Source organism: Ambystoma mexicanum, chromosome 6p (assembly GCF_040938575.1).
Source record: "Ambystoma mexicanum isolate Mex_15411 chromosome 6p, UKY_AmexF1_1, whole genome shotgun sequence".
Taxonomy (NCBI): Eukaryota; Metazoa; Chordata; class Amphibia; order Caudata; family Ambystomatidae; genus Ambystoma; species Ambystoma mexicanum.
Window position 1 is genome coordinate 9,788,155 of NC_090935.1, and position 23,424 is coordinate 9,811,578.

Consider the following 23,424-nt stretch of genomic DNA (forward strand, 5'->3'; position numbering starts at 1 on the left):
ATGTACTGAGCTTGCATGGACCCATAACCCTGTGACCCCAGGATGTACTGAGCTTGCATGGACCCGTACCCTGTGACTCCAGGATGTGCTGAGCTTGCATGGCCTCTAACCCTGTGACCCAAGGATGTACTGAGCTTGCATGGACCCATAACCCTGTGACCGCAGGATGTACTGAGCTTGCATGGACCCATAACCCTGTGACCCCAGGATGTACTGAGCTTGCATGGACCCGTACCCTGTGACTCCAGGATGTGCTGAGCTTGCATGGACCCTTAACCCTGTGACCCCAGGATGTGCTGAGCTCGCATGGACCCGTAACGCTGCAACCCCAGGATGTACTGAGCTTGCATGGACCCGTAACCCTGTGACCCCAGGATGTACTGAGCGTGCATGGACACGTAACCCTGTGACCCCAGGATGTACTGAGCTTGCATGGACCCGTAACCCTGTGGCCCCAGGATGTACTGATCTTGCATGGACCCATAACCCTGTGACCCCAGGATGTGCTGAGCTTGCATGGACCCATAACCCTGTAACCCCAGGATGTACTGAGCTTGCATGGACCCATAACCCTGTGACCCCAGGATGTGCTGAGCTTGCATGGACCCATAACCTGTGACCCCAGGATGTACTGAGCTTGCATGGACCCATAACCCTGTGACCCCAGGATGTGCTGAGCTTGCATGGACACTAACCCTGTGATCCCAGGATGTGCTGAGCTTACATGGACCCTAACCCTGTGACCCCAGTATGTACTGAGCTTGAATGGACCCGTAACCCTGTGGCCCCAGGATGTACTGATCTTGCATGGACCTGTAACCCTGTGACCCCAGGATGTACTGAGCTTGCATTGACCTGTAACCCTGTGGCCCCAGGATGTACTGATCTTGCATGGACCTGTAACCCTGTGACCCCAGGATGTACTGAGCTTGCATTGACCTGTAACCCGGTGACACCAGGATGTACTGAGCTTGCATTGACCTGTAACCCTGTGACCCCAGGATGTGCTGATCTTGCATGGACCCTTACTATGTGGAGTGTCCCGCGAGTCATAAGGCACATCAGTGCTATCCCTATTGTCTCCCTGCTGTTGCAGATGTGGGGTGTCCCGCGAGTCATAAGAAACATCAGTGTCCTCCCTGCTGTTGCAGATGTGGAGTGACCCGCGGGTGATGAGCAACATCAGTGTCCCCCCTATTGTCTCTCTGCTGTTGCAGATGGGGAGTGACCCGCGGGTGATAAGGCACATCAGAGTCCACCCTATTGTCTCTCTGCTGTTGCAGATGGGGAGTGACCCGCGGGTCATAAGGCACATCAGTGTCCCCCCTATTGTTTCTCTGCTGTTTCAGATGGGAGTGTCCCACGGGTCATAATAAACATCAGTGTCCCCCCTATTGTCTCTCTGCTGTTGCAGATGGGGAGTGTCCTGCGGGTGATGAGCAACATCAGAGTCCACCCTATTGTCTCTCTGCTGTTGCAGATGGGGAGTGACCCGCGGGTCATAAGGCACATCAGTGTCCCCCCTATTGTTTCTCTGCTGTTTCAGATGGGAGTGTCCCACGGGTCATAATAAACATCAGTGTCCCCCCTATTGTCTCTCCCTGCTGTTGCAGATGGGAGTGTCCCACGGGTCATAATAAACATCAGTGTCCTCCCTATTGTCTCTCCCTGCTGTTGCAGATGGGAGTGTCCCACGGGTCATAATAAACATCAGTGTCCCCCCTATTGTCTCTCTGCTGTTGCAGATGGGAGTGTCCCACGGGTCATAATAAACATCAGTGTCCCCCCTATTGTCTCTCTGCTGTTGCAGATGTGGAGTGTCCCACGGGTCATAAAAACATCAGTGTCCCCCCTATTGTATCTCTGCTGTTGCAGATGGGGAGTGTCCAGTGGGTCATAAGGCACATACGTTTCCTCCCTATTGTCTCTCTGCTGTTGCAGATGGGAGTGTCCCACGGGTTATAAGAAACATCAGTGTCCTCCCTATTGTCTCTCTGCTGTTGCAGATGGGAGTGTCCCACGGGTCATAAGGCACATCAGTGTCGTCCCTATTGTCTCTCTGCTGTTGCAGATGGGGAGTGTCCCATGGGTCATAAGAAACATCAGTGTCCTCCCTATTGTCTCTCTGCTGTTGCAGATGGGGAGTGTCCCGTGGGTCATAAGGCACATCAGTGTCCCCCCTATTGTTTCTCTGCTGTTGCAGATGGGGAGTGTCCTGCGGGTGATGAGGCACATCAGTGTCCCTCCTATTGTCTCTCTGCTGTTGCAGATGGGGAGTGTCCTGCGGGTGATGAGCAACATCAGTGTCCCACCTATTGTCTCTCTGCTGTTGCAGATGGGAGTGTCCCACGGGTCATAATAAACATCAGTGCCATCCCTATTGTCTCTCTGCTGTGCAGATGTGGAGTGTTCCGCGGGTCAAAAGGCACATCAGTGTCCGCCCTATTGTTTCCCTGCTGTTACAGATGTGGGGTGTCCCGCGAGTCATAAGAAACATCAGTGTCCTCTCTGCTGTTGCAGATGGGAGTGTCTTGCGGGTCATAAGGCACATCAGTGTCCCCCCTATTGTTTCTCTGCTGTTGCAGATGGGGAGTGTCCTGCGGGTGATGAGCAACGTCAGTGTCCCTCCTATTGTCTCTCTGCTGTTGCAGATGGGGAGTGTCCCGCGGGTCATAAGAAACATCAGTGTCCCCCCTATTGTTTCTCTGCTGTTGCAGATGGGGAGTGACCCGCGGGTGATGAGCAACATCAGTGTCCCTCCTATTGTCTCTCTGCTGTTGCAGATGGGGAGTGTCCCATGGGTCATAAGAAACATCAGTGTCCCCCCTATTGTCTCTCTGCTGTTGCAGATGGGGAGTGTCCTGCGGGTGATGAGCAACATCAGTGTCCCACCTATTTTCTCTCTGCTGTTGCAGATGGGGAGTGACCCGCGGGTGATAAGGCACATCAGAGTCCACCCTATTGTCTCTCTGCTGTTGCAGATGGGGAGTGTCCTGCGGGTGATGAGCAACATCAGAGTCCACCCTATTGTCTCTCTGCTGTTGCAGATGGGGAGTGTCCCGCGGGTCATAAGAAACATCAGTGTCCCCCCTATTGTTTCTCTGCTGTTGCAGATGGGGAGTGACCCGCGGGTGATGAGCAACATCAGTGTCCCTCCTATTGTTTCTCTGCTGTTGCAGATGGGGAGTGTCCTGCGGGTGATGAGCAACATCAGAGTCCACCCTATTGTCTCTCTGCTGTTGCAGATGGGAGTTTTTTGCGGGTCAACCGCCCTAACCCACTCAGCCTAAACAACAACACTATGAGTAACATCCATAAGCCTAACCTTTCCACCATCGGCACATTTCTGCCCTCACGCACACGCCGAACTGCCACTCCAGACTCCTTAGACTCCGATCTCGCACTCTACCCGTGCACCTCATCTCTAGCCCAACTCATGTTACACTTGCAGACTCCACTCTCACCACTTAGTCTTGCACAACGCTATTCCCAGCACCCTACCAACACAGAACTTTAAGACCAAATCCCACATCTAAAGCGGCCAAACCAGCTCTACTAAACAAAACTAATGATGTTCCACAATATAAATGTGCCCTGCTTAACGTCCGCTCTCTCAGGCAAGAACCTCATCCTTAGGCTTCATGAGGCATCTGGCCCGACTATAGCGCTAGCCCTACCAGCAGGTTACTCGCTCCTTAGACAGGATAGACTCACTAAATAGGAGGAGGGGTTGCCCTGATCTTCAAAGAGGCACTTGCATTCAGGCTCATACCCCACAAATGGGAGGGCAATGCTGACATACTATCAGCCAAACTATCCCTAACATAAACATACACGTCGTCTACAGACCACCAGGCCACCTGGCTGACTTCCAAGGACACATCACACACTTACTTAGTGAAAACGTACAAAAATCCACCAAAACCCTACTCCTAGGTGACATAAATCTAGGATTTAATGACCAAATCTAGGATTTAATGACCCTCTTGATAAAGCCGCTACCTCACGCTCCAAAGACCTGACAGATCTGGGTTTCACCCAGAAAATCACAACCCCTACCCACACCAAAGGCTGCACCCTTGATTGGGTGGTTGACCACAACTGATATATTCAAGAGCACAATCACTCATGCATTTAACTCCATAGCCCCACTAGACGAAAAGAAAGAAAAAAAATCTCTACACTCAAACTCCTGGTTCACGGATGAGCTCCAACACCTACGTAACGACAAACGCCAGGCGCTAAAAACCTGGCAGGCTTACCCCTGTGACACAGCTAAAGAAAATTTCAAAAATATCGCAAAAAAATACAAAGAAGCCATCTTTATGGCTAAATCCGAAGCCTACAATAGCCGAATTTCCCAAGCCAACTCCCAATCCAAAAAACTTTTCACTATCTTTAATGAACTCCCACCCCTCCTATCTCCACGGACAAAATTATTAAAGATGAAGCATGGAGTAACAGCATACAAGCCACTATGCTAAACAAAATAGACATGCTACAAAACAAAATTCTGAAACATTACCAAACCATTCTTAATCAGAACAAAAGCCAACTAGGGTCCTTGCCTAATAGCAAAACTTTCAACTTCCCCAAATTCCCATTTAAAGACATCTCTGAAGCAGAAGTCATAGACATTCTTAAACATCTCAAACCTTTGCAATGTAAAGGCGATGTTTGCCCCCCCAACATTATTAAGGATTGCGCTGAGCCACTGGCCCCTCTCCTTACCACATTCATCAACTCTTCATTTAAAACAGGCAATGTCCCTTCCCAGCCCAACAATTATCGGCCTATAACAACCGTCCCATTTCTGCTCAAATTACTAGACAAAGCCGCCACATCCAGATTCAACTTTATCTACAAAGTCGGGATTCTGCAAAGGACACGGAACCGAAACCGCCCTGCTAGACCTCAAAAATCAAATAACACAAATCCTTGACAATGGCAAGCCTGCCCTCCTCCTCCTTCTGGACCTATCTGCGGCATTCGATCTAGTAGATCATAAAAACCTCACTACACACCTCACACAGGATGCTCACTTCTCTGAGCATACAGCTACCTGGATCAACTCCTTCTTAGAGGGAAGAGCGATGAAAGTTGTTTCTAACACAGCAAATGCAGCGCCCACCATTATTCACTGTGGTTTAGGTCGATTTGACCGAAAACAAATGGTCGAAACGACCAAATGTTCTAAGAATGCTACCACCAAAGGATCGAACACCAAAAGTTCAATCCTTTGGTGGTAGCATTGGAAAAAAAACAGGGGCTGCGGGGGTGTCCCCCGCATTCCCCTGCTCACTATACTTTATGGTATAGTGAGCGGGGGCTGTGGGGGACACCCCTGCAGCCGTCCGTGGTAAAAAAAAAAGAAAAAGAAAAGGACCCTGCAGCGCTGGTTCCCTTTCACAGAAGTGAAAGGGAACTGGCGCTGCAGGAACCCAGCATGAAGACAAGGTAAGTTGGGTTTGTTTATGTTGGTGGTGTGGGTGGGGGTGTGCTGAGAGTGTGGGTGGGGGGGTTGTTATGGGTGTGTGTTGTGTGTCTGTGTGTATGTGTGTTTTTTCAAATTATCGGGCCTGAAACGACCGAAAACAAAGTGTTCGAACTTTTGGTCATTCGAACACTTTGTTTTCGGTCATTTCATTTTCGATAATTTGACATTCGGTCAAATCACTTGGATTCATTCACTCAGGGATCTTGTACTGCAACTACGCTGTACAATCTTTTCACTAAGCTGCTTTTTGACAAACTGGATGCACTTGGGATTGCATACACTAACTATGCGGACGACACCCAAGTGCTTCTTCCTCTATCCGGATCATACTCAACACATCTATGCCACTATACAAGTATGGATGGCTACCAATGGCCTTTGCCTCAATGGGGCAAGACCGAGATTCTCATTCTTGGCCAAAAATCGACCCTAGCCAATCTAGACTCTCACTATGCTAACTTCAACATTGACAATTGCATCATCCCAGTGCTCTCATCTGTTAAAACATAGATTCCACGCTGTCCATGAGCAATCAAGTCAGCGCCATTGTCTCTGCCTCCGGCCTAAGCACCAAACTCATCAACGCCATTAAACCCTTCTTAACAAAGGACAACTGTCTCTCTAAGCTTGACTATTGTAATGCCCTGCTTGCTGGCTCCTCCACAAAAACATAAATAGAATCCAAATCACTCAAAACAACGCACTAAGAGCAGCACTAAGTATACCAAAAAGAAAATCCCAGTCATTTCAAATTCCTACCACCACGCACAAATGCATCAACTTCACTGCCCCATCCTACCTCTCAGACACGCTATCGAGATCCACTACACGAACAAGCTGACCATCCCACGCATCCACAGAGCCAAAGCTGGAGGAATAGGCTTCCCACTGCACTCAGAGCAGAAACGTCCCTCCATGATTTTCGTAAAAAGCTGAAAACTGCGCTCTTTAATTAAACTCCTGCTTATCCCTCTTGGTCTCCCCTCCCACCCTGGGGGAAATTATCTGTTTTTCTATGATTTTAGCATGCTTGCCTGTTTTTACTATATAAAACTAAGCTGTATTCCTGCTATCAATGTAACTAAGTCATGACTTCTCTGTACTGCATATGCAACTAGTTGTCATCCATCACTGTAACAAGCACCACGATGCTCTCGAGCTGCTGCGCGCTTTATAAATCCGAATAAATATATACATAAATAATTTGTATTTTTCCCGTGTTCCCTCCCTTGCCATGAAGCGCTTTGAAACATATATAGGCGCTATACAAATAAACTATCATATCATCATATCATATCTGCAATGGGTCCCTCTTAGGATAACCCCCTCCTTCAAGAAATCCCCCCTCATCCCTGAGGGCCTCTTTTTCAGCCTCTCCCTTTGCCCGCAAGAGCTCTTGGACTGCGGCCAGATTTGATTAATGCGTGTACAACATCCTGATTCCTGCTCCCTTTCATTCCCCCGCCCTTCCCCCACCCCCTCAGTGCTTTAAAGTAGCCCAGGCGCTGCTAGAAGCGCTATACTACTCATCCATGGCATGGGGCAACATCCTGACTCCTGCTCCCTTTCATTCCCCCGTCCTTCCCCCACCCCCCCACAGTGCCTTAAAGTAGCCCAGGCGCTGCTAGAAGCGCTATACTACTCATCCATGGCATGGCGCAACATCCTGACTCCCGCTCCCTTTCATTCCCCCGCCCTTCCCCCACTCCCCTCCTGCTCCCTTTCATTCCCCCGCCCTTCCCCCACCCCCTCAGTGCTTAAAAGTAGCCCAGGCGCTGCTAGAGGCGCTATACTACTCATCCATGGCATGGGGCAACATCCTGACTCCTGCCCCCTTTCATTCCCCCGTCCTTACCCCACTCCCCTCCTGCCCCCTTTCATTCCCCCGCCCTTCCCCCACCCCCTCAGTGCTTTAAAGTAGCCCAGGCGCTGCTAGAGGCGCTATACTACTCATCCATGGCATGGGGCAACATCCTGACTCCTGCCCCCTTTCATTCCCCCGTCCTTCCCCCACTCCCCTCCTGCCCCCTTTCATTCCCCCGTCCTTCCCCCACCCCCCCACAGTGCCTTAAAGTAGCCCAGGCGCTGCTAGAAGCGCTATACTACTCATCCATGGCATGGCGCAACATCCTGACTCCTGCTCCCTTTCATTCCCCCGCCCTTCCCCCAATCCCCTCCTGCTCCCTTTCATTCCCCCGCCCTTCCCCCACCCCCTCAGTGCTTTAAAGTAGCCCAGGCGCTGCTAGAGGCGCTATACTACTCATCCATGGCGTGGCGCAACATCCTGACTCCTGCTCCCTTTCATTCCCCCGCCCTTCCCCCACCCCCCCCTCAGTGCTTTAAAGTAGCCCAGGCGCTGCTAGAAGCGCTATACTACTCATCCATGGCATGGCGCAACATCCTGATTCCTGCTCCCTTTCATTCCCCCACCCCCTCAGTGCTTTAAAGTAGCCCAGGCGCTGCTAGAAGCGCTATACTACTCATCCATGGCATGGCGCAACATCCTGCCTCCTGCTCCCTTTCATTCCCCCGCCCTTCCCCCACCCCCTCAGTGCTTTAAAGTAGCCCAGGCGCTGCTAGAAGCACTATACTACTCATCCATGGCATGTCGCAACATCCTGACTCCTGCTCCCTTTCATTCCCCCGTCCTTCCCCCACCCCGCCTCAGTGCTTAAAAGTAGCCCAGGCGCTGCTAGAAGCGCTATACTACTCATCCATGGCATGGGGCAACATCCTGACTCCTGCTCCCTTTCATTCCCCCGTCCTTCCCCCACCCCCCTCAGTGCCTTAAAGTAGCCCAGGCGCTGCTAGAAGCGCTATACTACTCATCCATGGCATGGCGCAACATCCTGACTCCTGCTCCCTTTCATTCCCCCGTCCTTCCCCCACCCCCGCAGTGCTTAAAAGTAGCCCAGGCGCTGCTAGAAGCGCTATACTACTCATCCATGGCGTGGTGCAACATCCTGACCCCTGCTCCCTTTCATTCCCCCGTCCTTCCCCCACTCCCCTCCTGCTCCCTTTCATTCCCCCGTCCTTCCCCACTCCCCTCAGTGCCTTAAAGTAGCCCAGGCGCTGCTAGAAGCGCTATACTACTCATCCATGGCATGGGGCAACATCCTGACTCCTGCTCCCTTTCATTCCCCCACCCTTCCCCCCCCCAGTGCTTTAAAGTAGCCCAGGCGCTGCTAGAGGCGCTATACTACTCATCCATGGCATGGCGCAACATCCTGATTCCTGCTCCCTTTCATTCCCCCGTCCTTCCCCCACTCCCCTCCTGCTCCCTTTCATTCCCCCGCCCTTCCCCCACCCCCTCAGTGCTTTAAAGTAGCCCAGGCGCTGCTAGAGGCGCTATACTACTCATCCATGGCATGGCGCAACATCCTGATTCCTGCTCCCTTTCATTCCCCCGTCCTTCCCCCACTCCCCTCAGTGCCTTAAAGTATCCCAGGCGCTGCTAGAGGCGCTATACTACTCATCCATGGCATGGGGCAACATCCTGACTCCTGCCCCCTTTCATTCCCCCGTCCTTCCCCCACTCCCCTCCTGCTACCTTTCATTCTCCCGCCCTTCCCCCACCCCCTCAGTGCTTTAAAGTAGCCCAGGCGCTGCTAGAGGCGCTATACTACTCATCCATGGCGTGGCGCAACATCCTGACTCCTGCTCCCTTTCATTCCCCCGTCCTTCCCCCACCCCCCCCACAGTGCCTTAAAGTAGCCCAGGCGCTGCTAGAAGCGCTATACTACTGATCCATGGCGTGGCGCAACATCCTGCCTCCTGCTCCCTTTCATTCCCCCGCCCTTCCCCCACCCCCTCAGTGCTTTAAAGTAGCCCAGGCGCTGCTAGAAGCGCTATACTACTCATCCATGGCATGGGGCAACATCGTGACCCCTGCCCCCTTTCATTCCCCCGTCCTTCCCCCACTCCCCTCCTGCCCCCTTTCATTCCCCCGCCCTTCCCCCACGCCCGCAGTGCTTAAAAGTAGCCCAGGCGCTGCTAGAAGCGCTATACTACTCATCCATGGCATGGGGCAACATCCTGACTCCTGCCCCCTTTCATTCCCCCGTCCTTCCCCCACTCCCCTCCTGCCCCCTTTCATTCCCCCGCCCTTCCCCCACCCCCGCAGTGCTTAAAAGTAGCCCAGGCGCTGCTAGAGGCGCTATACTACTCATCCATGGCATGGGGCAACATCCTGACTCCTGCCCCCTTTCATTCCCCCGTCCTTCCCCCACTCCCCTCCTGCCCACTTTCATTCCCCCGCCCTTCCCCCACCCCCTCAGTGCTTAAAAGTAGCCCAGGCGCTGCTAGAAGCGCTATACTACTCATCCATGGCATGGGGCAACATCCTGACTCCTGCCCCCTTTCATTCCCCCGTCCTTCCCCCACTCCCCTCCTGCCCCCTTTCATTCCCCCGCCCTTCCCCCACCCCCGCAGTGCTTTAAAGTAGCCCAGGCGCTGCTAGAAGCGCTATACTACTCATCCATGGCGTGGTGCAACATCCTGACTCCTGCTCCCTTTCATTCCCCCGTCCTTCCCCCACTCCCCTCCTGCTCCCTTTCATTCCCCCGTCCTTCCCCCACTCCCCTCAGTGCCTTAAAGTAGCCCAGGCGCTGCTAGAAGCGCTATACTACTCATCCATGGCATGGGGCAACATCCTGACCCCTGCCCCCTTTCATTCCCCCGTCCTTCCCCCACTCCCCTCCTGCTCCCTTTAATTCCCCCGCCCTTCCCCCACCCCCTCAGTGCTTTAAAGTAGCCCAGGCGCTGCTAGAGGCGCTATACTACTCATCCATGGCATGGCGCAACATCCTGATTCCTGCTCCCTTTCATTCCCCCGTCCTTCCCCCACTCCCCTCAGTGCCTTAAAGTATCCCAGGCGCTGCTAGAGGCGCTATACTACTCATCCATGGCATGGGGCAACATCCTGACTCCTGCCCCCTTTCATTCCCCCGTCCTTCCCCCACTCCCCTACTGCTACCTTTCATTCCCCCGCCCTTCCCCCACCCCCTCAGTGCTTTAAAGTAGCCCAGGCGCTGCTAGAGGCGCTATACTACTCATCCATGGCGTGGCGCAACATCCTGACTCCTGCTCCCTTTCATTCCCCCGTCCTTCCGCCACCCCCCCTCAGTGCCTTAAAGTAGCCCAGGCGCTGCTATAAGCGCTATACTACTCATCCATGGCATGGCGCAACATCCTGACTCCTGCTCCCTTTCATTCCCCCGTCCTTCCCCCACCCCACCACAGTGCCTTAAAGTAGCCCAGGCGCTGCTAGAAGCGCTATACTACTCATCCATGGCATGGCGCAACATCCTGACTCCTGCTCCCTTTCATTCCCTCGTCCTTCCCCCACCCCCTCCACAGTGCCTTAAAGTAGCCCAGGCGCTGCTAGAAGCGCTATACTACTCATCCATGGCGTGGCGCAACATCCTGCCTCCTGCTCCCTTTCATTCCCCCGCCCTTCCCCCACCCCCTCAGTGCTTTAAAGTAGCCCAGGCGCTGCTAGAAGCGCTATACTACTCATCCATGGCATGGGGCAACATCCTGACCCCTGCCCCCTTTCATTCCCCCGTCCTTCCCCCACTCCCCTCTTGCCCCCGTTCATTCCCCAGCCCTTCCCCCACCCCCTCAGTGCTTAAAAGTAGCCCAGGCGCTGCTAGAAGCGCTATACTACTCATCCATGGCATGGGGCAACATCCTGACTCCTGCCCCCTTTCATTCCCCCGTCCTTCCCCCACTCCCCTCCTGCCCCCTTTCATTCCCCCGCCCTTCCCCCACCCCCGCAGTGCTTAAAAGTAGCCCAGGCGCTGCTAGAGGCGCTATACTACTCATCCATGGCATGGCGCAACTTCCTGATTCCTGCTCCCTTTCATTCCCCCGTCCTTCCCCCACTCCCCTCCTGCTCCCTTTCATTCCCCCGCCCTTCCCCCACCCCCTCAGTGCTTTAAAGTAGCCCAGGCGCTGCTAGAAGCGCTATACTACTCATCTATGGCATGGCGCAACATCCTGATTCCTGCTCCCTTTCATTCCCCCGTCCTTCCCCCACTCCCCTCAGTGCCTTAAAGTAGCCCAGGCGCTGCTAGAGGCGCTATACTACTCATCCATGGCATGGGGCAACATCCTGACTCCTGCCCCCTTTCATTCCCCCGTCCTTCCCCCACTCCCCTCCTGCTCCCTTTCATTCCCCCGCCCTTCCCCCACCCCCTCAGTGCTTTAAAGTAGCCCAGGCGCTGCTAGAGGCGCTATACTACTCATCCATGGCGTGGCGCAACATCCTGACTCCTGCTCCCTTTCATTCCCCCGTCCTTCCCCCACTCCCCTCCTGCTCCCTTTCATTCCCCCGCCCTTCCCCCACCCCCGCAGTGCTTTAAAGTAGCCCAGGCGCTGCTAGAGGCGCTATACTACTCATCCATGGCGTGGCGCAACATCCTGACTCCTGCTCCCTTTCATTCCCCCGTCCTTCCCCCACTCCCCTCCTGCTCCCTTTCATTCCCCCGCCCTTCCCCCACCCCCCCACAGTGCCTTAAAGTAGCCCAGGCGCTGCTAGAAGCGCTATACTACTCATCCATGGCGTGGAGTGTACCGTTACAGGCTTTAATAATCTATTCAAATGACCGGCTGGCGGCTGCATGTGGGAGAGCCTGGGAATCACAGTAATAGTGACCACTCGTGCAGCACGCGCACTCCTCACTGCTCCTCGTGTCAGATGCGGATTGCAATCATCACTCGGCCAATACCGGCTCTGCCCATCCATCTCAGCACACAGAGCACGCCCTACCTCGCAGTGGACGCTGGGAAATGCCCTCACGGGTGGCACAGAGCAGGTCCGGCGCAGAGAAAGGTGCCCGAGGTCTGCAGCTTTCGGAGGCTCCACCCTGAGCTGCAACTTCCTGCCTGGCCTCCCTCCTCCTCCCTGGGCCCCTTCGTGCACCTGCTCAGCGCAGTGCATTCAAAGTGAAAGGGCAAGTGAAAGGGCAAGTGAAAGGGCAAGCTTCAACTTCTTCCTACACTTTTATTTCAAAACAAATCCATTTCCAGAAGAGTTTATTTTTAAAATAGGAGTATGGGGACAGTAAAACGTAATAAAACGTAGAGGAGCACCGCTGCCAACCGCTGTTGGGGCTAGGGTTGCCACCTTTGTTTGAGGCAAAAAGCAGACTTGAAGCCACCTTGCCTGGGCCCACTCCATTTAGGGGTTTGATATGATATGATCGTTTATTTATATAGCGCCTATACACAATATGTTCAAAACTACAGTACAATAGCAAGGGGACAGTGGTGCCACTAGACATGAGTATTAGGGGGTGCAGGCAAGGGTGCACACATCCAACCAGGGCGGGGGGGGGGGTCTGTTGCAACATAAAATAAGGGTCGACAGGCCAAACTGGTTTAATAAACCTATATTTTACCAAGCTGGTCAAAAACACATGACAGCAAACATGTTCGGAGTAGGTTTAAGACAATTACAATTTTGCATCAAATTAATATACATCCTAAAAGTGGATTTCCCTCTATCGCCTCCTGGTAACAGCGGACAGCAGGTCGCAGCTGAGTGGAAAACATAATGACAAACAGCCAGACCCTAATAGAGAATCCAATGAAGGTTAAGAAAGCCTGGGACGAAGGGGACTGCATTGTTACAATCGATACTATGCGATCTTCTGCGCATGCAAGTTCATTCTTGATGGCCGAAATGAAGCAGGGTCAATTGACAAAATACCTGGAAAAATTCCCAAATTGGAAACTGTGGAAACAATTTTTTAGAGTACGCCTGAATGTCGTTCATACAGGGCAGATCCTGTCCATAAGAGGTCAGGAATGCAAAGCGATTGCTTTATGCAATGTATGCAAAAATCCTAAAGAGCAATCCTTAAAACATCTATTAATGAAGAGATGCTGTTAGGGAGAATTCTCTGTTTAGGCTGAATTTCCTAACCTAGTGAGTCCCCCAGCAGCTTTGCTGGATTTCTGGAGTTTGTTTTTTCCATCCTGCCAAGAGTGAGACTCTTTTCTCTCACTCTTGGGCATGTATGTGTGTAATTCCTTTGATATGTCGATGTGTTCAATGGGCTATGGGGTCTTTTACTCCATAGGGTCTCATATGTTTTTCTATGTGTGTCACACTGCACCCTACGTGTCGTGACACGGGGGCGCCCTAGCAGGTCCCCCCACCATAGACTCCATACCCGGGGACTGACTACCGTCTCCCCGGGCATGTAAAGTCACCATTGGCTTTACTAGACCTAAATTTACTAACAGGACTAGTACCAACCATCTTATTGTGGACGTACTAGTAGGGGTAATTCGATTACTCCTGGATCTGTTACTCGAGGGGGCACTGTCCCGTCCCCCCTCGTCGAGTTTTGGCTGGTGGCAGTGGAAACTACTTGTTATTTTCGACCCCGAGCATAACCCTATGGGATTCGTCCCATTGTTAGAGATTAATCCTTTTTCTCGTTAATCTCCGACGTACCACCGATCTACTTATCTTAAATAGGTTTATCGAGTGGTATTTTCTGCCAGAACTCGGTTTGTAAAATGGCGTCTGTGTTCGTCTCTGTGACTCCTAAACCAAAGGTTGAGCCCTTTGTTCCACTTTTGGCGGGCCTCTGGACAGAGACCCTCCAAAGTGGTGCCATTCTGTCTGGGTTACCTCAGGGGTGTGGGAGGGGGTTTAGACACCCTGGACCGAGTTGCCTTGCCAACTCAGGTCGCACTCTGGAGTGATTGGCCCAGGTGGTGAGCCTTCCCGCTCACCACTTAGCATGTGTTGATTGACAGCTAGGCTGAATTAATGGGGGCGTCTGCATAAAAGCAGGGCTTTTGGGACTGGATCTTCAGAAGTCGCCACAGGACCTAAAGAATCCGACGAGAGTAACGCTGAGCCCACCTACACGACGACACCTCCGGTGGAGCCCTGCAGAATCGTCTCACAATCTCCCGACGACAGAGGAGATCTCCCTGCCGGAGAGTCTCTTCCCCTGGCTGGTGGGAACAACCAGTCTTCTTCTTTGTACCTTTTATTCGCCCAGGACGCAGTGGTCGAATTGCCCGTGCACAGCACCCGGCAACCGGATAGCCACTATCCCTGTTCCGCGACAGAGAGGTGGTGCCTTGTGACGGAGCACTCCGCGGCTAGTCTCTTCCCTGGTGGTGCACCGGACTTCCTTATCTTCGACGTCGAGAGCATCTCTTCTCTTAGCCAAGACCCATCGTGCATCCACCACCAGGAACAACTGCCCCCGCCGGAGCTGCCCTCCACAACAAGGTACCGTAACCGCCTGGCTTCCCTTTGTCGATCGGTTCGTGTGAGGTATCTGATTCCTCTCCGTTCCGTTGGGTTGCCTCCAAGCTTTATTCACTCTTTGTTCTGAACTGGTTCAACCTGTCGCTAACAATTTGCTAAACAAAGACTTGAGCGTGTCTTCACTAGAGACTTTCCAGGACATCGTGCCTTGCCTCTCACCGAGTGGGCCTGGCCGCTGAACTTTACGATCTATTGTGATTATTGCCTTCCTGCCTTGCATTTTACCCGCTTCAGTACGAACCGTGTTGACTTGATTACCTGCCTATCTCTTTTCTCCCTTTTTCACGAAATATTCGAGTGTCATCTAGGTTGAGGTATACACCTCTGTCTGCAAATAAGTGGTGCCGTTATAACCTAGAGTTGTCGATATTGTGTTTCAGGAGATCGAGCTTTATTCCATTTCGCAGAGTAATTGCATTTTGATTTGTTTGCCGTGATTTGCCTTAGTATTTTTCGTAGACGTTCTGTTATAAATAAATAACTTACTATCTTTATACTAAGCCTTGTTGCGTGCTTACTTGTTTTGCTGTGAAGAATTGCCCTATCTTGTATACTCCCTATACTGACCAACTTTTCTTGAGAGAAGTCTGACTGCTCAGCCACAGCTACCAATTGAATCTGTGTGGTACAGACTACTACCAAGTGGGTTCATCGCAACACCTGTAGTCCTAAATCTTTTGCAGTGGTCCCAGAGGGAACTTCACAGGTTTCCGCCTAACACTGGTGTTAGCAGTGGGATTAGTATCGAGTATACAGTTTAGAGTGCTTTTCGACGCTGTAGGACAACTAACCACAAAACTTTACGAAAGCAACTTTAAAAAAAAAAACATGTCTACGATGGAAATTTACAGCCAAGAGTCTTTGTCAGATAAAAATACTGAGAGTCTGCGAGCTCTCTGTAGACAAAAGAATCTTCCTGTAAAAGGCAAGAAGTTAGAATTGATAGAGAGAAATTGCTGGCGAACCAAAGTCTGGGTACTGGTTCAGAGGAACCAAACTCTCCAGCAACTGTAGATAACAGTGATGGTGTTGATCTGAATCGTGATTCTAATGATAGCGATGAAGAGGCTGACGAGGACGGCGAGGCTAACGAAAATGTCTCCTCCGCTCCTCTATCTGCCTTACCAACTGTGCCTACGGGGCCCATACCAGGTCCAACAAGTAACCCTGCTTATTTTGAACTTGAAAAAATGAAGCTCGAATTAGAATACAAACGTTTTTGGCTCAACCTGAACGAAACCAAGAGCTCGAGTTCAGACGGATGAATGCCCAGGCTGAGCAGAAACAGGCTGAGTTGAGACTCAGAGAAATAGAACTTAATCATGAGTTAGAAATGAAAAAGTTGTCTATGGAAAATGCTTCTCTCTCCTCTGGTTCCTCTAGGAGCTCCAGTCCCAAAAGACCCCGGATGCCGAAGGAATTAGTGGGTATGTACGAACCGAGATTGGATGTGTTGGATTGGTTGAAACTGTTTGAATACAATCATGGGCTCCAGGACATCACCGGTAACGCGTTGCTTCCTTGGTTGTTCTCTAGGCTTCCTCCTGTTGCGACTGATGTGGTAATGGAGTTGGGGGAGGTGGATAAGACGGATTACGAAAGTGTGAAGCTAGCTTTGATAGCTAGATTCGGGAAGACCCCTTCCCAGTATCTTAAGAGGTTTAGAACCCTCAAAAAGCATGATGGTACCCCTTGGGCTACCTGGGTGAGTGAAGGGTTGAAAAACTTAGAGGGATGGATTAAGGGTTACAAAGTTAACACTTACGAGGGTATGCAAAATCTTTTTATGTTGGAGTCGATTTATGATGCCTGTTCTCCTGAGTTCAGACAGCACTTGGCTGATTCGAAGGAATTAGATTCCAGGGCTCTAGCTAAGGCTGCTGACTTGTGGGTTGCCAACAGGGCTACTCACAAGGATTCTGGGGCAACTCAGAAAAAGGACGAGGGAAAACAGCCTAAAAAAGACTCAAAGGAGAATTCGAATAACTCACATTCCAAAGAGGGCCCCAAACAAAACCAGAAGGGTAAGCCACCGGGAAAACCACAGCAGAATAGTATGACTTCTGGTGCCAAACCGGAAGGAGGTCAGAACAAGCCACCATTCCAGAAAGCATTCGGGAAATGCTTTGTTTGTGGCTCGACTGATCATGTGAAAGGAGATCCCAGATGTAAGGGTAAACCTTCAGGGATCCAGCTTGTCTCCTTAGCCTTCGCTCCAGAGGAGGAAGTCCAAATGGCAAGTGGAAACTTTCTACTGCTAGCTGACGAACCCATTGGAGTCTCAGCCAGCGTTTCTTTAGTATCTCTGGGGTTGTGGGAACAACAGAATTTAGATGTCTATAATTCTATCCCCGATAATACTAAAGAGTATTATAAGGACAGTGTCCAGGTGAATGGTCAGGAGACTCCTGCCATTAGGGACACTGGGGCCAGCATAACTATGGTGGATAAATCATTTTTCCAGGCTGAGGATGTTGCTAAGGCACCCAAACGCCTCACCAAGTTAGCTGGAGGGCCTGTGCAGATGCTTCCCCAATTACCAGTTCTCATCCAGTGTAACGACATGACTGTAAAGATACCTGTCAGCATACAGAGTGAGGTACCAGGACGCGTACTGTTGGGTAACGATTTGAAAACTCTCGGAGTTGTATCGCATACTCCCAGACCTCCTAGTAAAAGGTTACAGGAGCTAACCAGACCTGCAAGAGAGAGGACCATGCGCAGTACTCTCGAGGAGATGATGAAGAAGGAAATCACTCCTGCTCCATTGGAAATGGCGGCCGCTGTCCCTAAGAACACAGAAGCAAAAGGGAAACCTAAGACTTCTAAACCGAAACCAGCAGCCCGCATTCCAATGCAGCCGACACGGACTTCCCCGCGGTTGTCCAACGTCACAACGGTAACTCCACCTCCAGCTGAGGCTGAGAGGGAGGTACAACCCTGTATGGTAGAATTAGACTCTGAGGAAGAGCTAATGGAAGGCCAAGAACTCATTGGAGATCTGGATCCTGTTGACCATCTTGAGCTGCAGTCGTTACTGGCAGAAGGTGGACCCAGCAGGGCAGACTTCAGTAAGCGACAGAGGGAATGTCCAACTCTGGAAGGTCTTCGCCATCAGGCAGAAGCTCAGGCTGAAGGGCAAGAGCCTGGGAAACATTGGTTGCACTGGGAAGATGGCCTCTTCTATAGTGAACCGACCGAGTCTGCACCTGGAGACTACAAACGCCTTGTAGTACCCCAAGCAAACAGACCACAGTTCTTGCAGTTAGCCCACGAGATTCCTTTGGCTGGTCACTTGAGTTTCAAGAAGACTAAGGAAAGGCTCTCGCTCTACTTCTATTGGCCAAAGATGGGGGCCGAGGCAGAAAAACACTGCAGAGGCTGCCATACCTGCCAGATCTCTGGTAAGGTTGGGTCCAAGAATGTGGCACCGTTAGTGCCTCTCCCCGATGTGGGAGTCCCATTTAAGAGAGTAGGGATTGACATTGTTGGTCCCCTTGATCCTCCAACCTCCTCAGGCAACAGGTTTATACTTGTTGTAGTAGACCATGCTACTAGGTATCCTGAGGCAATTCCTATGAGGACTGTTACAGCCCCGGCTGTGGCTAAGGCCCTCCTTGGTATTTTTACTAGGGTCGGATTTCCTAAGGAAGTAATCTCTGACAGGGGGTCAAACTTTATGTCCCACTACATGAAAGCCATGTGGAAAACCTGCGGAGTAACTTACAAGTTCTCAATGGCTTACCACCCCCAAACCAATGGGTTGGTAGAACGGTTCAACCGAACCATGAAGAGCATGATAGGTGCTCTAGAAGAACCCCTTAAGCGTAAGTGGGACCTTCTATTGCCATGCCTTCTTTTTGCTTATAGAGAAGTACCTCAGGAGGGAGTAGGTTACTCTCCCTTCGAACTGCTCTATGGTCATCCCGTCAGAGGTCCATTGGCCCTGATTAAGGAGGGGTTGGAGAGTGCTCCTTCCCCCAAGCCAGTCAGAGTGACTGACTACGTGATAGGTCTCCGGAGGAGAATGTCGCACCTGATGACAGAAGCAAGCGATAACTTGAAAGCTGGACAAGCATTGGTCAAGCACTGGCACGATCAAAAGGCTAACATGGTTGAGTTCGCTCAAGACCAGCTCGTTCTCATTATGATCCCCACAAGGCAGAGGGCCTTGCAAGACAAATGGATGGGACCCTACCGAGTAGTGGGTAAACTCGGTGAGGTTAACTATCTGGTGGACTTGGGCAACCCCAAGGAGGCTCCGACAGTCTTTCACACCAACCGAATTAAAGCGTATGTCTCACGACCTGATGTAGGAGCGTTGCTTCTAGCATCATCCGAGGAAGAAGAAGAGAGTGAAGCTCTTCCGGATCTCCTCAGAGGCTTACCTTTAGATGAAAAAATTGAAGGAGTAAATCTCTCCTCCAATCTGACACCCGAGCAACAGGACGAGTGCAAGTCTATGTTAAATCAGTTTGCCTCTCTGTTCTCGCTTTCACCAGGCTTGACCCCTTGGGGCCAGCATGAAATACTCACTGGTGACTGTCTGCCTGTCATAAGCAGAGGATACCGCATGTCAGAAAACGTAAGAACCCACATCAAAGGTGAGGTCAACAAAATGCTTGATCTCGGGGTAATAGAGCCCTCTACTAGTCCATGGTCTAGCCCAGTTGTGTTAGTACCAAAAGCCGGATCTAAAGAACTTAGATTCTGCGTGGATTACAGAGCTCTTAACGCAGTCACCACGACTGATGCCCACCCTTTGCCAAGGACAGATGAGTTTGTGGATAAACTTGGCGCTGCCAAGTTCCTCAGCACATTTGACTTGACGTCAGGCTATTGGCAAATAGCCCTGACCGACCATGCCAAGGAGAAAACAGGTTTTCTACCCCCGTTGGTTTATACCAGTTTACGGTAATGCCTTTCGGACTAAAAAATGCCCCTGCTACGTTTCAACGGATGGTAAACCAGGTTCTGAATGTGATGGAGGACTTCTGCATGGCATACTTGGATGACGTCGCAGTGTTCAGCAATTCCTGGGAAGAACATGTAACCCACCTGAGAGATGTTTTGCAGGCTCTTGGACGAGCCAATCTGACCATAAAGGTGAGTAAATGCCAAATTGGACAGAGTAAGGTAGTCTACCTTGGACATGAGGTAGGCGGTGGAGAAATAAGGCCTTTGCTCAGTAAGATTGAAGCTGTGCAAAATTGGACAACACCGACTACTCAGACTCAGGTGAGAGCCTTCCTAGGCCTCACCGGGTATTACAGGAATTTCATAGAGAACTATGGGACCATAGCTTCTCCACTGAATGTCATCTCCTCGCCCAAATTCCCTAAAAAGGTTAAATGGAACGAGGAGTGCAATCAGGCTTTTGAAAACCTGAAAAAGGCTCTTTGCCAAGCCCCAGAACTCAGAGCTCCTGATTACCGCCAACACTTCATTGTGCAGACAGACGCTTCCAATGTAGGGATAGGTGCCGTACTCAGTCAACTGGATGGGAAAGGTAGGGAGCACCCCGTTTGCTACATCAGCCGAAAGCTGAAGGATCCTGAAACAAGGTGGGCAACAATCGAAAGAGAGTGCTTTGCTATCGTGTGGGCCCTGAAGAAGTTTAGGCCGTACTTGTATGGTTCTACTTTTGTTATTCAGACTGACCACCAACCCTTGAGATGGTTAATGCAAATGAAAGGGGAAAACCCAAAACTACTGAGATGGTCAATCTGCCTGCAAGGGTTTGATTTCACCATTGAGCACAGGTCAGGGTGTCACCACCAAAATGCTGATGGTCTCTCTAGGATGTATGTCATCGACTAGAGGTATGAGATTCATCCAGGAGTGTATTAAATCCTCCTGTCCCTTATTCTGGGGGGGGCGAGTGTTAGGGAGAATTCTCTGTTTAGGCTGAATTTCCTAACCTAGTGAGTCCCCCAGCAGCTTTGCTGGATTTCTGGAGTTTGTTTTTTCCATCCTGCCAAGAGTGTGACCCTTTTCTGTCACTCTTGGACATGTATGTGTGTGATTCCTTTGATATGTCGATGTGTTCGATGGGCTATGGGGTCTTTTACTCCAAAGGGTCTCATATGGTTTTCTATGTGTGTCACACTGCACCCTACGTGTCGTGACACGGGGGCGCCCTAGCAGGTCCCCCCACCATAGACTCCATACCCGGGGACTGACTACCGTCTCCCCGGGCATGTAAAGTCACCATTGGCTTTACTAGACCTAAATTTGCTAACAGAACTAGTACCATCCATCTTATTGTGGACGTACTGGTAGGAGTAATTCGATTACTCCTGGATCTGTTACTCGAGGGGGCACTGTCCCGTCCCCCCTCGTCGAGTTTTGGCTGGTGGCAGTGGAAACTACTTGTTATGTTCGACCCCGAGCATAACCCTATGGGATTCGTCCCATTGTTAGAGATTAATCCTTTTTCTCGTTAATCTCCAACGTACCACCGATCTACTTATCTTAAATAGGTTTATCGAGTGGTATTTTCTGCCAGAACTCGGTTTGTAAAATGGCATCTGTGTTCGTCTCTGTGACTCCTAAACCAAAGGTTGAGCCCTTTGTTCCACTTTTGGCGGGCCTCTGGACAGAGACCCTCCAAAGTGGTGCCATTCTGTCTGGGTTACCTCAGGGGTGTGGGAGGGGGTTTAGACACCCTGGACCGAGTTGCCTTGCCAACTCAGGTCGCACTCTGGAGTGATTGGCCCAGGTGGTGAGCCTTCCCGCTCACCACTTAGCATGTGTTGATTGACAGCTAGGCTGAATGAATGGGGGGCGTCTGCATAAAAGCAGGGCTTTTGGGACTGGATCTTCAGAAGTCGCCACAGGACCTAAAGAATCCGACGAGGGTAACGCTGAGCCGACCTACACGACGACACCTCCGGTGGAGCCGTGCAGAATCGTCTCACAATCTCCCGACGAGAGAGGAGATCTCCCTGCCGGAGAGTCTCTTCCCCTGGCTGGTGGGAACAACCAGTCTACTTCTTCTTTATACCTTTTATTCGCCCAGGACGCAGTGGTCGAATTGCCCGTGCACAGCACCCGGCAACCGGATAGCCACTATCCCTGTTCCGCGACTGAAAGGTGGTGCCTTGTGACGGAGCACTCCGCGGCTGGTCTCTTCCCTGGTGGTGCACCGGACTTCCTGATCTTCGATGTCGAGAGCATCTCTTCTCTTAGCCAAGACCCATCGTGCATCCACCACCAGGAACAACTGCCCCCGCCGGAGCTGCCCTCCACAACAAGGTACCGTAACCGCCTGGCTTCCCTTTGTCGATCGGTTCGTGTGAGGTATCTGATTCCTCTCCGTTCCGTTGGGTTGCCTCCAAGCTTTATTCACTCTTTGTTCTGAACTGGTTCAACCTGTCGCTAACAATTTGCTAAACAAAGACTTGAGCGTGTCTTCACTAGAGACTTTCCAGGACATCGTGCCTTGCCTCTCACCGAGTGGGCCTGGCCGCTGAACTTTACGATCTATTGTGATTATTGCCTTCCTGCCTTGCATTTTACCCGCTTCAGTACGAACCGTGTTGACTTCATTACCTGCCTATCTCTTTTCTCCCTTTTTCACGAAATATTCAAGTGTCATCTAGGTTGAGGTATACACCTCTGTCTGCAAATAAGTGGTGCCGTTATAACCTAGAGTTGTCGATATTGTGTTTCAGGAGATCGAGCTTTATTCCATTTCGCAGAGTAATTGCATTTTGATTTGTTTGCCGTGATTTGCCTTAGTATTTTTCGTAGACGTTCTGTTATAAATAAATAACTTACTATCTTTATACTAAGCCTTGTTGCGTGCTTACTTGTTTTGCTGTGAAGAATTGCCCTATCTTGTATACTCCCTATACTGACCAACTTTTCTTGAGAGAAGTCTGACTGCTCAGCCACAGCTACCAATTGAATCTGTGTGGTACAGACTGCTACCAAGTGGGTTCATCGCAACACCTGTAGTCCTAAATCTTTTGCAGTGGTCCCAGAGGGAACTGCACAGGTTTCTGCCTAACAGATGCGATCCCTGGGCTTAAGGGCAAGGATAAGTCTTGCTGCCCTATTTTGGATAAGCTGGAGGGGTAGCACAGTGGAAGAAGGCAGATACCGGAGGAGGCTGTTACAGTAGTCAAGTCTATAGAGAACCAAGGCTTGAGTAACATTGAGCCTCTCAGTGAAAGTGAGAAAAGGTAGAATTCCTTTGAGTTGGACTTCTTGGCAGTGTCCTGAGTCTTAGGGACGAAGGAGAGAGAGACCTTGACCTTGATGCCATCTTCATCACTGACACCTGGCTGACACCCACTTCCACTCACATCCTAGATGTCCTTGTCCCCAACACATCAGCTACAGCATCCAACACAGAGAACAGCCGAACAAGACAGACGGAGCCCTCACAGTCATTCGCAAGACCTAGTGGCCCTGTATCAGACTTGATGTTGACAACATTGGCTCCTTCGAAGTCCTCTCCTGCCACTCCCACTCTCCCTGATGGAAACAGTCACCTGCCATTTCATCTACAGACTACCAAACCCAACACCGCCTTCACTGGAAACCTCACTGATCTGGTCACCACCATGTCCCTCGTGCATGCCAACATCATCCTAGGCGACTTCAACCTCCCAGGCAA

The 23,424-nt window shown here is 51.1% G+C and overlaps 1 protein-coding gene across 4 annotated transcripts in view; it reads right to left on the reverse strand.

Moving 5' to 3' along the window:
- The window catches only part of LOC138511129 (NACHT, LRR and PYD domains-containing protein 3-like), a 1,063,058-nt gene extending 1,048,389 nt beyond the window's left edge, over positions 1–14,669 (reverse strand). Inside the window, exon 1 of one of the 4 annotated variants that reach the window (XR_011280574.1) lies at positions 12,270–12,429. The gene's annotated coding sequence lies outside the window, so the exon portion shown is untranslated. Of the gene's footprint in view, positions 1–12,269; positions 12,430–14,508 lie in introns of those variants that run through there. The other 3 variants (XM_069626613.1, XM_069626614.1, XM_069626612.1) reach the window with 3 other exon arrangements.
- Positions 14,670–23,424: the final 8,755 nt, after the last annotated feature.